Source organism: Callithrix jacchus, chromosome 4, assembly GCF_049354715.1.
Source record: "Callithrix jacchus isolate 240 chromosome 4, calJac240_pri, whole genome shotgun sequence".
NCBI lineage: Eukaryota > Metazoa > Chordata > Mammalia > Primates > Cebidae > Callithrix > Callithrix jacchus.
In genome coordinates this window covers 112,187,330-112,206,091 of record NC_133505.1, presented here as the reverse complement: position 1 = coordinate 112,206,091, position 18,762 = coordinate 112,187,330, and the positions used below count along the sequence as shown (strand labels likewise).

The 18,762-nt window shown below is 41.4% G+C and overlaps 1 protein-coding gene across 1 annotated transcript in view; it reads left to right on the top strand.

The window, feature by feature from the left end:
- The window catches only part of ATG5 (autophagy related 5), a 277,829-nt gene extending 259,640 nt beyond the window's left edge, over positions 1 to 18,189 (top strand). The window contains exon 9 of the mRNA XM_078369889.1: positions 15,837 to 18,189. The gene's annotated coding sequence lies outside the window, so the exon portion shown is untranslated. The remainder of the gene's footprint in view (positions 1 to 15,836) is intronic.
- Positions 18,190 to 18,762: the final 573 nt, after the last annotated feature.

Genomic DNA, 18,762 nt, shown 5'->3' with positions numbered 1-18,762 from the left:
TGGGAATTGCAACATAGGCGGCTGGATGACTCTGTAGGGAAAGGACTATTGTAGAATGAAGGGACATTGAGTACCAAATCTGGAGACCTGGACTCCACTTTTTTTTCCCTAAGAAAAAAAAATTTTTCCTAAAGAAAGTAAAAAAAGTGGATGAAATGTACCCAAGATGAAACATGTTTTCATTTTCTCATTCAACTCCTGCCATACCCAAACAAGGTCAATGACAGGCTAACCACATCAAGAGAATATCCCCCCACCCTCTTCTTCCCACTCCCTACCCACCCACCCACCCTCACCCCTCACACCCATTTCCCGCTTCCTGTAAGTTAGGCATCTTCAAGCTGGTAAACATTTGGGGACCAACTGTAAGCCTGAGCCTGAAAGAGGGGCACTGGGGCTTTGAAGCCCTCCCACGTCTCAAAACCAGGCTGAGAACTAGAGGGACACTTGGTTTTTAAACTTTAACAGCCTTTTCAACTCACATCACTGGGCTTGGCCTTCTGGCTGCCTTCCTTTTCAAAAGCCGGACAAGAAGAGCGAGTGTGCGTGTATGAGTGAGAGAGAATATATGTATGACACATGCTATGTTACAATGCAGCCTGTATGTGTCATTGGTGTGATATGTGTATATGTTTCGATGATGAGTTGAATCAATTTAAAAATAGCACACGCTCCTCTCATGACACAGCTCACCTCCCCAAGACTTTTAACAAACATAGTCAGGGCCTAAACTTTGGGATGGTGAATTTTGGGGGCTGTTGGATGTTTTGGAATGAGGTCAGTGTTTTGACTTCCTACGTAAGGGAAACAAAAATTAAGTAAATTGAAGAACCCAAGTAGAGTGCCCTTCCCTCCCTAGAAATGAAGATGTAAGAGTTCTTCAGAGGACTTTATAAAACCCACAGGATGTCCAAGCTCTCATGTATCATTACATCTAAGTGTGAACATCTTCTTTAGCCCTTCCTTCAGACAGACAGTTGTGTTCTCATCTCATCATTTATATCTGATGTTTAAATTATTATTTTAGTTCAGCATCTACCAACTTAATAAATAAACACAGCAATACTAATCATTTCCATATGACTTGTGGAGAAACCAAGCTTTGGGGTTTCCAGTATTTGCTTTCCCTTCTAATTATGTTTTTATCATAGTGAATATTCAGACAGAAGAATTTTAATTTCTGAAAAATCTGTGGGAAAGAACAGGAGAAGGAAGGTTAGTTCAGAACCCAGAAGACATTTCCTAAGCTTACAGTTGTGGGAAAAAAAGGGCCATCCTATACTTAAACTAACAGAAGGCAGAACCTGAACTGTTAACCAGGAAGAAAGAGAGCAACGGGAAAGGTGTGCACTCTGAAACTCATCTTTTTATTTGGAGAAGAGGAAGAGTAGCTTCCATACAAATGAGAGAGCAAGACTGTGGGTCAAATGTTTGCTTCTCTCACCTTTCGGCGGGAGGAGAAGCCATTCTGGAAGAGGGGAGGACTCAAGGTGGAAATAAAGGGAAGGTCGCCAAGAATAAGATTAGGGAGGGCCAGCTGGCTTAAAAACGAAGGTGAAAGGCTTCTTGGGAGGATGAGCAGAAACAGCAGCGGAAGACCCAGTGCAGGCAGGAGCAGTCCCCTTAGAACAGGAAAGGGGACCCTACGGTTCTACCTGCCACTGTGCACTTCCCTGAAATCACAGAATATTAACCAAAGGACGCAGGAGGTTTTATTTAAAATGAGACTGACGATTTTCTCTCACTCTTTCTAAGGGAAGATCAAGACTGCAGAGGCTTGATTTTTTTGTGCCAAAGTAAGTGAGGATAGAAGAAACAAGGTTAATAATGAAATCATTTGACCACCCCCACCCCGCAACTCCCATTCTGCTCCAAAGGGGATTTAGTATCCAACCTAAGTCGAAGAACATATATCCCGTCCAACACTTCATTTTCCTGCTGAGGAAACTGAGGACCTCAGAAAGGGCATCTCTCCCAGGCTCTTTTTTGGTAACTGGATCTTACTTACAACTGCGAACCTGGGAAATGCCAGCCCACAGGCAGGGCTGCAGCTCAGGGAGCAAAACCAGAACTTGGGCTCTCAGATTTCCAGCCGAGCTCAGGGTTCTGCATTGGATCCTAAGCACCTACTGGGCCCAAAGTACACAAGGGCTTGAAAAGGAGTAGGAAAGAGCTGCGCTTATTGGAGAACCTTTTAAATGTTAAACTGGTGGTAGCAACGCTACAAGAAACTCAACCCGCCTAAACCTAATTCAGTGCCTGAGTTTGGAAGAAGGCGTGACTGTCCTTCTTGCCTCCACCCCCCACCTGAGGGGTGGAGAGGCCGGGAGGAAAGAGACTGCAAAGGCAAGACAATAACAAACCTCCTTTAACAGATTCCTTATCTTTTGAACAACTCTCTAATGTTGACTAAGAAAAAGCTGGGAAACCTTTTAACATTAAGATAGCCTGGAGATCCTGAAGCCATCAGCCCTGACTTATCTGTTCTCCATCTACAGCCCATTGTTTCCTCCAAGCAGGCACCCTGGAAGCAGGGCAGAGGAGTTAATATTCAATAGGCATCCGTCCCCTTAAGGTGCACCTCAGGGAATGAAGGGCAACTGTGCCTTACCATAGAATGGGACTGAACACAGGGAAGGAAAGCGGTTTGGTGCTTTTCAGGCAGGATCCCCACAGCTCCTTTTAAGAGGACAGGCACTGCCTTTAGGAGAGATGATCCCACAATGGACATCCATTAAAAGTATTAGGATATAGACTGCCACCATGATCCCTGGCAGGAGAGTTCTGTCCTGACAATAGACAATTAAAGCTGATAAATCCAAGCTACTTGTTGCTGTTCTAATTCCTTCTAATTGTATGCTACTTGTGCCTGGCTCTTGCATTCAGGGATGAAGCAAGCTACTATAATCTCCAAAGTACCTGACCTACTTCCTACAGGATCCTTTCAGCATTCTTTTCTTCCCATCTGGACCTTTTCTTCTCTTCTCTTTCTCCCCTCTTCCTCATAGGTTGAGGAGAGAAGGAAGGATGCTGGGGGCTGGGGTGGGGGACGTGGAACAGAAGGCTGCGTCCAAATCAATGACTCCGGGGCCTCAGACAGTTCACTAATCGGTTAACAGCTAATCATGCTCACAGGCACATCAGTGATTAAACTGCACTTTGCATTAGGCTCAACAAGTGGCACGAGGCACACTTAGGATCCAACTGCTAGATCACTGCTAGCTGCCAAATCCGCATGTGCTTATGTGTGGGGAGTGCATGCCTCACTGATTCATTCGTAGCTCACATCTCACTAATTACGCTGCCACCACCAGCTAGGCAGACTAAAGCCTTCATTCTCACCCAACACCCCAAAGGATATCATTCTATCTAAACAACAGAGCTTTAAATGCCAGTTTGGTGCCTGCCTGCATGTCCTCTCCTTCTAGAATCCATGAAAGGAGCAAAATCATCTTTGCAACTCAATCTTGGCCCCTGGGTGTATTTTTAATGCTGAAAATCTTTATAGAGCTATCTCTTCCCACTCTTCCTTGCTAGATAACCTAAAGAATGGTTAATAATCTGTCCTTTTAAAATACAATACCGAAATTAACAATTCCAACTATTAAGAATCGTGTTGATTTTTTTGTTTTTTTGAAACAGAATCTTGCACTGTGGCTGAGGCTGGAGTGCAGTGGTGCGATCTCGGCTCACTGCAACCTCCGCCTCCTGGATTCAAGCGATTCTCATGCCTCACCTTCCAGAGTAGCTGGGATTACAGGCACATACTACTCGTCCAGCTAATTTTTGTATTTTTAGTAGAGACAGGGTGTCACCATGTTGGCCAGGCTGGTCTCGAACCCCTGACCTCAAGTGATCTGCCTGCCTCAGCCTCTCAAAGTGCTGTGATTACAGGCGTGAGCCACTACACCCGGCTGTGTTGATTGTCTTTTAAAATAAATCCTTGTGTTTAGAAATACAAGATAGAATATTCAGCAATGAAATTACATGCTTTTTGGCATTTGCCTCAAAATCATTGGGTGGGGTTGGGATAGATGAAATAACCTAGGTCTTAAGTTGATAATTGTTGAACTGGGTACTTGCTACATTATACCGGTCTCTTCAGTTATTTTTTTTTTCTTCACTGATCCTTGTTTTAACAGTTTTTTAAGATGCTAAAAATAGCAGACTGGGCACAGTGGCTCACGCCTATAATTCCAGCACTTTGGGAAGATGAGGTGGGTGGATCACCTGAGGTCAGGAGCTCAAAACCAGCCTCGCCAACATGGTGAAACCCTGTCTCTACTAAAAATACAAAAATTAGCTGGGTGTGGTGGCAGGCGCTTGTGGTCCCAGCTACTTAGGAGGCTGAGACAGGAGAATCGCTTGTACCTGAGAGGCAGAGGTTGCAGTGAGTTGAGATTATGCCACTACACTCCAGCTGGACGACAGAGTGAGACTCTGTCTCAAAAAATAATAATAAGTTTTTTAAAAAATAAAACTTTAACTTCCAGAGACCCCCAAATGATCCACTCAAGGCCCTCAAGCTGTTTTATTTTTTATTTCTTTTCTGAGACAGGGTCTCACTCTGTCACACAGGCTGAAGTACAGTGGCACAATCATGGCTCACCATAGCCTCCTGGGTGCAGGTGATCCTCCCACCTCAGCCTCCTGTGTAGCTAGGACTAGAGGCACCCACCACCATGCCCAGCCAATTTTTGTATTTTTGATAGAGAGTGTTTCATCATGTTGCCCAGGCTGGCCTCAAATTCTTGGGCTCAGGTGATCTGCCCACCTCAGCCTCCCAGAGTGTGCTGGGATTACAGGCATGAGCCACTACGCCCAGCCATACTGTTTAACTTAAGTTTATTCCCTTTGCATTAATGTGAATGAATGTTAAATTCAAAAGCATTGATACAACACAAAGAAGGCATCTGCCTGCTATCCTGCTCCATCAAAAGAAGCAGTCTCTGAGATTGCTGTCATTTGGGGGGACATGTTTTTCAGTGTTCCACAAATGTAAGGCACTTTCATCGTATCAAGGATATGACAGCAGTTACCCGGGAGGTTTAATTTTGTCCTGACGAAATTGTAAACTGGATCTCATTTTATTCAATTTTACAGAGATCCCACCAGGAAAAGATTCAGAGCCTATTTTGGACTAAAAATTTATGTGTTCCAGGAGGTAAAACTCCTCACAGCCGTCTGAATCTGTCCCTGAGCAATGCACTCTCCTCTAGACTTTGGGACGAGAAATACAAATTTACCGTATTCATTTTTTCTCCACAGTAGTCTGAGCAAGCCTCTGGCAGCACCCAGCAGGGACTCAGCTGATAAACCGTGTCAAACACACACCATTTGTCAACTCCCAAGAGAGGAGAACAAGCTGAAAGATGGATGCCGGAAGTAAATTTATCTGGAGCAACACATTAACTAGTATAAATACCAGTGAAAAAAGTAAACACATTTTCCCAGAAAGAAAGATCTCATCACAGTTACCTCACTGCTTAACTCAATGTTCTCCCAAAGCCTTCCTCTCCTCAGACAAGGGACACCCATTTGTCTTGACGTTCTGTGCAGAAGATATTTAAACAAATCAAAGATTTATTTCCTTATTGACCTCTGTTTCATTAACAACTAGCTTACATTAATAGAAAAAGGTTCTGCCAGACAAGGAAAGGTTTCACTGGTGATGATGTTCCGCCATTCTTCAGAAGACAGAAGGTTTTTCCAAAATGCCATTAGGAATGAAAACACAGCATGTGAAATTATCCTTCAAACTTACGTATATTAAACTTCCACATTCATTCATATGACTTTAGACATTCTTGGAAACATTTTTAATTTCAGAAGTCCCCAAAAGCAAAGGCACAGCCAAGAAGTCCATGTACAGTCCTGGGTTACTGAAATATGTGTGTTGCTACAGAGTTGCTGGATAATGAGTGACAGTGCTAGGCATGGCCCCAGACTTCCAGTTCAATTCGGCTTCCAGTTCAAGTGGTGTCTATGGAAAACAGGGAGCCTTGGGCTCCATTTCCTCCATATACCACTTTTTTGCTCACACTCTACCTGTGATTTATCCTACTGAACAATGATCTGCCTCTGTGATCTTCTACCTGCCAGGCTACCCACAATCACAGGCATCTTTGAAAACCCAGCCCTTAGCATGGTGCCTCGAGGTGTGATGGATGGTTGGGTGTGATCGATGGTTGATTAATGTGTGCTGAATGAATCGATTAAAATGGCTCTCAGCTCCCACCTGTGAAGGGAGTGCTGTAGTGGGCTCTGAATGTACTTTCTCTTTTTCTAGTCCCTTTACCATGGGACTTAAAAAACATGTTCCAGGGCAGGAGCCACAGAACATTAAGGTGTTTGTGTTTATGGGGATGGGAAGAACTTACCTCTGACAACAGCATCTGAAAGTAAGTTCATCCCCTAAAAACAAACGTAATGGATTTTCCAAGTGAAAGTGATTGATACAGTCCTTGTGGAGTCTGCTTTTGTCCACTCGGCCATCTGCACATCCTGGCACTGGACTTCTTCCTAAAATTTTCTCCTGTCAGTCTTAGGCCCTTCCTCCCCTTCACAGCCACTCCACCCCATAGTAATTAGCTTTAACTAGATCAATTAACAAAACAAACTCCTTGTTGCTCAGTGGGCTGACGGAATTCTGATTGCAAAATTGTTTTAGGATGTGCAGAGTAGTTGAAGATAAATAAGTTATGCAACCATTTTGCATATAATCCATTTGTGTGCAGGAAACAGTTGTACATCTTAAGTAATATAGTCTAAAATTACATTACATTTTACTAAGCAGTATGCCTACCTCACATAATATTAATTCAGATCTAATAAATTTAAATTGGGATTATTTTTTCTAGTGCTATATAGTTTTAAATTATTCAGAGAAAAATGCTTCAGTTTTTCTACTAATAAAGTAACAGCTTACATGTTTTATAAAGGCTGATGTAAACATAGCCAACATTATCCCTAAAAACCTCCACAAAAATGCTATGCTTTCAAATCTAGTTTTTACAGGCACTATCACTCTAAATTCTTTCTGTACACAAAATGTAGTATAATTCTGATATTTTGCTGATTCTTCAATATTAGTGCCACCTAAGATTGTAATCATGTATTTAGAGTTTTATATACTTTAATTTGATTTTACCAGGCTGGGTATAGTGGCTCATGCCTGTAATGCCAGCACCTTGGGACGCGGCACTTTGGGAGGCAAAGGGGGGCGGATTCCTTGAGTTCAGGAGTTTGAGACCAGCCTGGGCAACATCATGAAACCCCATCTCTACAAAAATATAAAAATGAGCCAACTGTAGTGGCACATGCCTGTGGTCCCAGCTATTCGGGAGGCTGAGGTTGGAGGATGGCTTGAGCCTGGAGGATGGCTTGAGCCTGGGAGGTGGAGGTTACAGAGAGCACATATCGTGCTATTGCACTCCAGGCTGGGCAACAAAGTCAGATCCTGTCTCAAAGAAAAAAAAAAAATTATGGTTTTTTCTTTTTTTTGAGACAGAGTTTCGCTCTTGTTACCCAGGCTGGAGTGCAATGGTGCGATCTCGGCTCACGGCAACCTCCGCCTCCTGGTTTCAGGCAATTCTCCTGCCTCAGCCTCCTGAGTAGGTGGGATTACAGGCACGAGCCACCATGCCCACCTATTTTTTGTATTTTTAGTAGAGATGGGGTTTCACCATGTTGACCAGGATGGTCTCAATCTCTTGACCTTGTTGATCCACCCGCCTCGGCCTCCCAAAGTGCTGGGATTACAGGCGTAAGCCACTGCGCCCAGCCCTTAAAAATTGTATATTTTTAAAAATTTTTACCTGTAGTGATTTTTATGACGATCTTATACCAACTTCCTTAATTTTGGCATAGGAGTATGGTGATGAAAAATAAGCTTCCCAGCTGTGTGCAGTGTCACATGCCTGTAGTACCAGCTACTCTGGAGGCCAAGGCAGGAGGGTCATTTGAGCGCAGGAGTTCCCGACCAGCCTGAGCAACATAGCAGGACCCCAACTCTCAAAAAAAAGAAGAGAAAGAAAAAGAAGCTTGCTGCACCTTTACCTGAAAAGGGAAAGTCTACGTTCTATTAAAAGTATAGTCTTCTTTCCACTAGAAATACTGATGAGCTCATCACTGGTCATTAGAGAAATGCAAATCAAAACCACATGGAGATACCACCTCACGCCAGTTAGAATAACAATCATTAAAAATATCTGGAGATAACAGATGCTGGAGAGGATGTGAAGAAATAGGACACTTTTACACTGTTGGTGGGAGTGTAAATTAGTTCAACCATTGTGAAAGACAGTGTGGCGATTCCTTAAGAATCTAGAAATAGAAATACCATTTGGCCCAGCAATTCCATTACTGGGTATATATCCAAAGTATTATAAATCATTCTGTTATAAAGACACATGCACATGTATGTTTATTGCAGCACTGTTCACAATAGCAAAGACTTGGAACCAACCCAAATGCCCATCAATGATAGACTGGATAAAGAAAATGTGGCACATATATACCATGGAATACTATGCAGCCATAAAAAGGGATTGCAGGGACATAGATGAAACTGGAAACCATCATTCTCAGCAAACTAACACAAGAACAGAAAACTAAATACCACATGTTCTCACTCATAAGTGGGAGTTGAACATTGAGAACACATGAACACAGGGAGGGGAACATCACACACCAGGGCCTGGGGGGGTGGGAGGCTAGGGGAGGAATAGCAGGGGTGGAGGGATTGGGGAGGGATAGCATTAGGAGAAATACCTAATGTAGATGACAGGGCAATGGATGCAGCAAACCACAATGGCACGTGTATACCTATGTAACAATCCTGCACAATCTGCACATGTACCCCAGAACTTAGAGTAAAATAAATAAATTTTTTTAAAAAAGAAATCCTGATAAGTATCTGATAGTTATAAAATTCTCACTGTGTGAAAAAAATAAGGGTAAAACTACAGGAAAACAAAAACAATAGCCCCTAAAGGCCAGGGAAGAGAACATCAGAACCAAGGACTTATGGTTAATACAAGGCTACAGAAAGCTTTTAAAAAATGTCTTGGATTCCTCCAGAAGCTACTGTTGCTAAATATTAATGTTTTTATTCTGAATGCTATAGGTCACCAGAAATAAATATACAGTTGTCTCAAAATATACAGAATTCATGAAGAATCAGAGCTAAAACCATAGCTAAACTATTACAGCTCCCAGAAATCTAATATAGGAAAATGAGAATCTTCGAAAACTGTTTGTTTTGGAAACAAATGCTTTAAAAATATGGCTCAATTCATAGAAACGCAGTCTTAGAGAAATTTTCAAAATATAAGGTATGTTGATATATTAAGAAATAGTGGTAACACAAATCAACTTGTGTTATGATGATCCAAAGCCTTGGGAAGAGCAACTAGACTCTTCATGCCCAGTTCCTTCCTTCCTTCCCTCCCTCCCTCTCTTCCTTCCCTCCTTCCCTCCCTCCCTCTCTTCCTTCCCTCCCTCCCTCCCTTCCTCCCTCCTTCCTTCCCTCCCTCCCTCCCTCCCTCCTTCCTTCCTTTCTTCTTTCCTTCCCACCCAGGCTGGAGTGCTGTGATCTCTGATCACTACAACCTCCACGTCCCGGGTTCAAGCAAGTCTCCTGGCTTCACCCTCTTGAGTAGCTGGGGAACACAGGCGCACACCAGCACACCTGGCTAATTTTGTATTTTTAGTACAGATGGTGTTTTGCCAAGTTGACCAAGCCGGTCTCCAACTCCTGGCCTCAAGTGGTCTGCCCGCCTTGGCCTCCCAAAGTGCTGGGATCACAGGTGTGAGCCACTGCACCAGGACCCTCTGATATTTATATGCCCCCTCATCCCCCACCCCAATATTCTACAGTTGTTTCATCTCTTTCAATTATAGGATTTTTCAACCAATATTTACCAAGCCTCTCAAAGAAGTATAAGTATTAAGAGTTGTTTCCATTAAAACAACTCTTAATACTTATACTTCATTGATTTATATAATATTTAATTAAGTTACATAATTATAACTAGTTTGGGAACAAATACAAACAACCCTTGGGGAGCATGCAAATCAGAAAATGCAATGGTCAAACTTACATGAGTAGTGTATTTTAAAATTATTACACGACATGCAACTGGCAACTTGAGTGGGAAGCCCACAACTGTTTGGTACATGGGAAATTAAAATCCCTAGAAATTTTATTTCTTAATTTCATAAAGGAAGAAATTGACTCTCAGGGAAAGTAATTTTCTTTTGGTTGCTCATTTACGAGTATAGGCCTACAACATCTCATCTGCAATTCCAAAATCCAAAAAGCTCTGGAAATGGAAAGTTGTTGCACTTTTTATTCCCACTGCCATAGATCAACTTCATCCACTAAGATACTACAGCAGCTTTGTAATTACCTTCTCCAATTTCAGTTTCACTCCTTTGCCATTTTCATCATCACCACTGCTCCCAGAACCATCACTCTGAATTATAGCCTTCCCCTGGGCCTTCCCTCCCCCTAAACTTTGCATGGCTCCCACAGATGCTGTCTGTAGTCTTGGTCTCCACTCATGTGGATCTTTATCCTGTTTTCTGCTGCAGAAACCCTAACATTTGAATAAGAACACCTCGCTGATGGTATAGGCATCGGTATCACCTCTCTGAAATTTGAGAAATTCTGTATCCAAAGTCACACCTGGTCTCTGAGGAATGCAGATGAAGATGTGGGACCTATATCAGTGTCAATACTACAGCCAGGCCTCCCTCCTCATTGGTCACTGGGCCTGGGATTCTATATGCTGTGACTCATCATGGTTCCAACAAATACACTTGTTGAAATCAGTTACAAAAAAGTGTGATCTTTTCTCTTTTCACATAAATTTTAAAATCACAAATAACTTTTAAACAATAAAATACTTAGCCACATGTTACCTAAGTAAAGCAATTAATAAAAATAATAGTTCCTTAATGCTGTCTAGCTGATGAGAGAGCACAGACATAAATGGCTTAATCATTATTCAGAACATTTTTTAAATTGAAGACATCATATGATATACGATGATACAGTATTGCCCTTAATACCTAATCAAAAGGAAATTGAGGCCAGGTGCTGTGGCTCATGCCTGTAATCCCGGCACTTTGCGAGGCCGAGGTGAGTGGATCAGCTGAGGTCAGGGGTTTGAGACCAACCGAGCCAACTTAGTGAAACACAGTCTCTACTAGAAATACAAAAATTAGCTGGGAATGGTCGTGGGCATCTGCAATCCCAGCTTGGGAGGCTGAGGTAGGAGAATTGCTTGAACCTGGGAGGCAGAGGTTGCAGTGAGCTGAGATCTCACCATTACACTCCAGCCTGGGAGACAAAGCGAGACTGTCTCAAGAAAAAAAAAAAGAAAAGAAAAAGGAAATTGAAAGGTACTCTGGGTTTAGAGTGATACATATATGTACAGGCAGGAGAATTGCTTGAACCTGGGAGGCAGAGGTTGCAGTGAGCTGAGATCTCACCATTACACTCCAGCCTGGGAGACAAAGCGAGACTGTCTCAAGAAAAAAAAAAAGAAAAGAAAAAGGAAATTGAAAGGTACTCTGGGTTTAGAGTGATACATATATGTACAGGCAAACAAATTCATTTGTCACCAGGATTTGGACGTCTGTCTCTGTTAATTGCCACATGGTAAAGAGAAGAGCCAGCAGCCAGTTCTCAGCCCTTCTGCTACTCCCTTGTAACATCATTACTTCCCCTTCCTCAGCCCACCAGAGTCAAAGCTGTACACAACATAGGCCACGTCATCCGGGGAAGCTCAAAGGCCTGCTGGCGTAAGGTTCCCTTCAAAGCACCCCTGGAAGTCTGTGTGGGATGAGGAGTATTGAAACCATCCTCTTTCCAGAGAAGAGCTCAATCCACCATGTCATGTTTCTGTTCTCATTTACCCGGGGCTCACAGTGTAGATGGTTTTAGAAGGTTGCCTTGCAGCTCCCCCACACAGGCAGCACCGCAGACAGCAGGAGAAGCCACACAGGCATCCGGGCAGAGCCTCCCAATGCAACACTGATATCCAGCTATCCAGGTCTTGAGTTTTATTAGAACTGGGTTATAGAGAAAAGACTGTGGGACTAACTAATTGTGGGAAGAAAGAAGAAATTGTTTTCTCTCTCTCTCTCTTCTTCTAGTCTTCCCCCTTCTATGATATAAAATACAAGACTTGTGCTTGGGGAATATGAGATACTTTAGTCTCAGGTGAGGCACACCAAATTGCATGCCACACCTTAGCGTAGAGAGGACAGGGAAGGGCAAGATTCCCAGAGCTGCCTCATTTGCAATCTGGAATTCTGCTTAAATCCTACATAGCATGCCCCAAAATAGCCTTAAAAAACAATTTCCACATTCAATTAGTTGTTGCTGTATTTTAGAATGTGAATTTTTTTCCTTATTTCTCTCCTTTTTTCCCTGCCCCCAGTGAAATAGCTAAGAAGTACGAAGGACATCTTTTCCTCACCATAGGTAAAGAAGATCAATGTCTATGACTTGGTGTAAACACAATTGCAAAAGCCCAGCCAAGGGCATCATAAAATGGAACACATTGATAGTAGGTCATTAAAATAGGCCTCACAAATGCTTTAAATAGTCCCCAAACTGCTGCAGACTAGAATAACCTGGGCAACTTTAAATATCCTGATGTCCAGGTTGCATCTCAAATCAATTAATGAACCTTGAGAATGTCAGGGTGGGACAGGCACCACTATTTTTCAAAGTTCCTCAAGTGGTTTCAATGTTTTGTCAAGTTGGGGAACCACTACCTGACTTAATTAGATGATATCTACACTTAAAATACTGTCTTCCTTAACTGTCACCCACCCTCCCTCCCAAGCAAAGAAAATATACTGTGGTTGTGGAACATTCCCAGGAGTGGCTTCTGAATATACGGCTTGCACTGATACCACATAACAGACAATCTGCCTCTGAGATTAACAAAGAACTGGGGTAATGAGGCCAAGGACATGAGTTCTGTACTCAAAGGGGTCACTTAGGCTGGCTTGGGTCTGTAGCCATAGATTGTGCCCCTAATTCCAGTTATGAGTGAATACTGTGCCTTGGAAAGGAAACTACCACCAAGTGTTTGGATGGGTACAACAATGCAATACCCAATACCAGAAAATCAATGCAAAATTCTACACTCTATGGGAAGTGCATCAGTATTGTTATCTTCGTGTATTAATTTTTTATTGGAGATATGTGTGTGTGTGTGTGTGTGTGTGTGTGTGTGTGTATGTGTGTGTGTGTGTATAACATATACATCTAATTCTCATCATTCTCTGAATTAGAACATGAATGGATGACATAAGATACATTCTTTTCTTTTGAGACAGAGTCTCACTCTGTCCTGCAGGCTGGAGTATAATGGTGTGATCTTGGCTCACTGCAACCTCCTTTTCCCAGGTTCAAGTGATTCTCCTGCCTCAGCCCCACAAGTAGTTGGGATTACAGGCACCCGCCACCACACCTGGCTAACTTTTTGTATTTTTAGTAGAGACAGGGTTTCACCATGTTGGCCAGGCTTGTCTCGAACTCCTGACCTCAAATGATCCATCTGTCTTGGCCTCCCAAAGTGCTAGGATTATAGGCATGAGCCACTGCACCAGGCCAATGAGATGCATTCTTAATGTAGATGGTTCAAACATATCATTACAAATCATGGTTGTTCAAAGAAACGGTCTGGAAAATTGCCTTCAGAATAAATATTTAAAGTAGCAAAGCCAATCTTTGGGGTATGGCATGGTGCCTAGCACACAGTCAGAGCCTAGTATGTTTGTCAAATGCACGAAAGATAGAAGGCACTATGCCACAGTGTTACTAATCACATATTAACAATACTACCAATATTTACATAGAGGAAAATATAAGAAGATGGAAATTCTTGAAATTTTAGGTTAAATTTAAATGTCTAGATATTTACAAACTATACTTGGTTGATATAATTTTCTGAAAAGCAAGTTATCTATATGTACCAAGAGCCTTAGTGATTCATAACCTTTGACCAAATGATTACACTTATGAACATATATCCACGGGAAATAATTTGAGCAAAGTTATATAAGCATGTTAGTTACAATGTTATATACAATTATGACAAACTGGAAACAACCTGAATATTCAAATTTATAGAAATTATTAAATAGATTGTGATAAGGCAACAGAAGTACTATTCAGCCATTTAAAAAGTTTAAAATATGAAAGAATGCTTGAGATAAATCACTGGATAAAAAAGCAGATACAAAAGTGTAGTATAATTTCATTTGTATTCTTTTTGAAATGACTACAAATGTGCTCTCTTTTATGTAAAGAAAAAGACATCTAAAACAATTAGAAGGGGGTATCTGAAATGTTGATTCCAAATTCTATTCCTCTAATTAGTCTTAACGATGTCAGCAGTTTTGTCATAAATTTCAATTAACGATAATCCCAATCTGACACAAACCCACTAGTCCATATGTTAGGCCTCTCAGTTGACCAAATGTAACAGCCTTTGAAAATTGATTTAGCTAAAAAACATGCAACAGACACAAAATTATAGCCACTGAGGAAATCTGAAAAGGTAATCACCAAAAACAAATTGAGGGAGAAGTGGTGGAAGGGGAGAAGGAAGAATTGCATTAAATCTATTTCCCAATTTTTCCTTCCTTCTAGCATAAGTTAACACAATCACAGGCCACAAATAATGCAGAGAGATTTTTTTTAAGGTGAAAAACGCACACACGGAGTGCTGGAGACCGACTCTTTATTTCCCATTCTCCTCACTGAAGCAACCTCTTCCACTGAAGTCAGGCAACCAGTTAACAGTGGAGCACACGAGAGTGCATTTTTTATCCAGCAGAAATATTTAGCTTGGCTGACTGCCAGGGAATGCTGGAAGAACAGACTGTATTAGGGGATTTACCTTCCACGTGTTTGGCACGTGTCATTTGGAGTATCTGAGAAACTCGTTCTCTCTTTCTCCATGTTATCTGAGCAGTAGAGAGGGCTGCCAAACCATAGAAGAGTGAAGTGATGCTGTCATCCGAATTTTCAAATCCAGCACTTTTCTCAGATTCCAGTTTGCTTTCTTTCCATGATAGATACAGCTATAAAAGGACGTTCCAGGTATCTATTGCTGTTGAAAGGGAAAAGCCCATAATATCTCCCCTAAGTGCTAAAGATGCTTTCATTTATTAACTCTTACCTCCACTTTGGAGTTGCATGATTCTACAAACGATTTTGATATACTTGATTTTTTTTTAAAGCTCTGTGTCATCAGGCAGTTTTAGCATCTTCGTTTATGGTTTTATAAGAACTGTTATTTTATGTACTTTTAACCTAGACTTTATTGGAGTCATACATAATCAAGTTACAGAATTTGTTCTCAACTCTCTGTGTTTTAAGTTTTTTAACTCATTGGACCCTGTGCTAAGCTACTAAACACTTTGTAGACTCTAGATGCCAGAAGCGTCCCTACAGAAGCCTTTACTTTACAGGAGAGGCAAAGTGACCATCCAAAAGCACGGCTAGTGGCAGTCGAGCTGATGGCCAATCTGAAGTCTTTATCCCCACAACCTGGTGTCCTTTCTGCAACCCCACACCACTAGATAGACCATCAGGCACAGATGGGTGAATGATAGGAAGTCACCTCTGCCCCTTGCTGACCTAACGATGGCCAAAGGTGAGGGATATGCCATAGCCTCCAAATAGAGAATGTTCACAGCCCAAATTCCTAAAGAAATAGCCTCTTTTCAACAAATTAGGGAGGATAACATAATTTCCTTATGTGAGGAAAGAAAAATGCCTGTATGTCCTCTTTTCTTTGCAGATGACATGATGCTGTCACTATGTAGAGTTGAAAAGGTCCCTTCGGAAGAGTGCACTGTGTGTCCAGGCAAGGATGCCCATCTCTTGACCCAGAACCCCAGCTCAGTACAGCCTGTGGTAACAACATTCACATGTGTGACTGTGGATGGTAGAAGGAGAATTTGACTAGGCTTTTGGAAAGTGCATGAGTCAAAGTGGGAGAGTTTCTATAAATACAAATTTAAATAAATGCTTTACAAGATACTATAATTTATGTGAAAAGGAAGGAAGGAGAATATACATATTGCACGCAGATAAACATATGGAAGGCTACACAAGAAGCTGAGAACAGTCACGACTCTGAGGAAAGGAACAGGGTGGGCCAGGCATGGTGGCTTACACCTGTAATCCCAGGACTTGGTAGGCTGAGGCGGGCGGATCACCTAAGGTCAGGAGTTTGAAACCAGACTGACCAACATGGTGAAATCCCGTCTCTACTAAAACTACAAACATTTAGCTGGGTGCCGTGGCATCTGCTGGTAATCCCAGCTGCTAGGGAGACTAAGGCAGTCTCTCTTGAACCTGGGAGGCAGAGAGAGGTTGCAGTGAGCCAAGATCACACCACTGCACTCCAGCCTGAGCAGCAAGAGCAAAACTCTGTCTCAAAAACAAAAAACAAAAAAAACAGGGTAGTTGGAATGTGTGTAGAGTTTTCACTGTATACTGTATACCTGTTGGCACCTTGAGAATGCTGAACAATGTGAGTATATTTACCTATGCAAAATAAGTATAATTTAGTAAATTATATATACATTGCCTTGAATTTTTTTAAATAATAAGCTGTAGCCGAAGATATTCTAAACTTTTACCAAATATACATTTTTATTATGGTTTAAAACATATATAAACAGAAGTTTACAATTTTAATCATTTTAAAGTGTACAACTCAGTAGTATTAATTACATTCACACTGTTATGCAACCATCACCACTATTCCCAAAATTTTTAATCATTCAAAACAGAAACACTGATTCTATTAAGCAATACCTCCCCATTCCTCCCTTTCCCTGCCCCTGGCAACCTCTATTCTACCTTCTGTATCTGATTCTGCCCTTTCTAGGTACCTCATAGAAGTGGAATCATACAGCATTTGAACTTTCGTGTCTGGCTTTTTTTACTTAGCACAGTGTTTTCAGGTTTCATCCACATCTAGCATGTATCAGGCTTCAGTCTTTTTTATGGCTTATATTGCATTGAATGGGTATACCACCTCTTGATTCTCCATCCTTCTGTTGAGGGACGCGTGGGTTGCTTCCACGTTTTGGCTACTGTGAATGATGCTGGTATGAACACTGGCATATAAGTATCTGAGTCCTTGTTGTCAATTCTTTTGGGTACATATCTAGTAGTTGAATTGCTGGGCAATATGGTAATTCTACATTTAGCTTTTTAAGGAAAGCCAAAGTCAAACATTTTAACATAGATATTACATTTACAGGAATTTATTTCAGGGAAGTAACTGAATGCAACCACTAAGTTTTTTTTACCTTAAGCACTGTTTATAATATTGAAAAACTGGAAACAAGGCAAATGATTAACAATGTGGAATTGGTTACATGTATTATTTATCCAAGCAAACTCTAGAGGCTGTTTGTAGCAGTGGTGGAGAGAACTGTCTCTGAGGTCATCCTGCCTGGGTTAAGATCTTGGCTCTATTTACGTGCTGTCTGACTTTAGGCAAGTTAATTACCTTCCCTACGTCTCTCATTCTTCATCAGCAAAATGGAGATAATAATAGCACTAAGTTCACTGGGATGTTGTGAAGACTAAATCACTTTAAGTCACATGAAGCATCTGGAAAAGGCCTGGCACACAATGTCCACAGGTGTGGTTCAAATACTTTACCATAAGCATATCATAATTTTGTAATAAAGAACAGAGTTGCAGTAGATACATAATGATGAAGAAAATACTTGGATCTGTAACTGACACTACTTACTGTAAGCGTTTTTGGTGTAAAGTATATCTATGTATATCTATACAAAAAAAGATGAGAAACACACACATAAAATATTAATCAGTTAGAACTGGGTGGTAGAAATACTATTGATTTCCTTTCTGTATTTTTTCAAATCTTTAAGAATGAATATTACTTATATAATTAGAAAAAAGTTAGATAGGAAAGGAACAGAAGAATGCTTTTTTCTGAATGTCCATCATATTTTAAATTTGGATTCAAGAATTTTAAACATATTTTGTTGTACTATCTTTTGAAATGCTGGCTTCTAAAATCCAACCTGCTCTATGGGAGAATCATGAAGCAGAAAATTTTCCTTCACAAAACTGCCTACTTGATTAAAATCTTATTTTACAAATCTTTATTAAAATCTGATAATCGTCTTTGAGGGTAAAGTTCTAAGACTGACTTGACCGAGCCCTCCTCACAGCTCACCCTGCTTCCATTTAGACATGATCAGCCAGCTCCTGTCCACCAGCATGATGAATTAAATGTATGACAGTTATGACAGGTGAGGAGTACATGGAGGGGCTTAACCAGCAGGGATAAGATAAAGCCCCCATTTAAAAACAAAGCCCCCACCAAAGCTTGCCTGTTAATGACCACGCACAGAATCTCTTTATTTGTCTCATTTGGAAGGAGCAAGCGGAAACCATAGACAATGGGTGGTTAGGCAGGGCGGCTGTTTCTCCAAGGGCCTCCCAACCAACTAATTGAAAATCCTTGATTTTCTGCTAAACACATCTGAAAGACAGGCTCAGCTTCCATGGGCAAGGGCAAGGCTGCCTTTCAATGTTGTAGTAATACAATAGACTTAAATTTACAGCTGGACTAAGTGGAATTACCGTATATAAACCATAATATCTATCTGCAGGGATCCAGCTAAGCCCCAGAGAGACAAGTCCAGCAGGACAAATCCAAGGAATTTTGG